We start from the raw sequence: 672 nt of genomic DNA on the forward strand, positions 1-672 counted from the left end.
GATTAAATACCTGGATCCCACAACCCAGCCACGGTGACACAGCAAAATGACTACCAGTCTCCACCTCTTCCAAGCCCACCTAGTGCAATGCTGGGTGCTCCTAAGTCAAGAGTCTTTCCCTTCGCTCACACTATATGTTTCTCCAGGGTAGGTTCTGAGTTTTCTCTCAGAAAGATGACATTTAGGAGGCAGCTGTTGATGCCACTTGACAAGGTCCCACATGGATCCAGGGCTTTTCCAAAGCAGAGGAAAAAGGCTTTGGAAAATGAATCGTCACACAACACAAAAGAAGACACTTTCCATGTCAACTCTAAACAATATTCCTTTCTTATATATGTTTAGAAGCGCTATGTAAAGTGGGAGAACACTTACCTGTTTTTTTAAGAGAAGGAGCAGAGAGAAGAGGCTATGTTCTTTCATCGTGAAGAGGCACATGTTGTTGGGTAAGGGCTGTAACTGCCCTGAGTGACCTGACGTGACCAGGATGTCAGCAGGGCCTCCCAGAAACAGCCTGACTGACTCTGCTCAGATGAAGATGGTTAGAGTCAGCACTGACAAATGCATACAGGATCAAGTAAAGCACATCAACGGGAATAGTTAAAAATGCTGTCTTATATTGAGGTCCGATCTCTATGCACCACCTCACCCCACCCTCTTTTCCTGTCTAAAATT

This window comes from Pteropus vampyrus, unplaced genomic scaffold (genome assembly GCF_000151845.1).
Source record: "Pteropus vampyrus isolate Shadow unplaced genomic scaffold, Pvam_2.0 Scaffold87, whole genome shotgun sequence".
Lineage (NCBI taxonomy): Eukaryota > Metazoa > Chordata > Mammalia > Chiroptera > Pteropodidae > Pteropus > Pteropus vampyrus.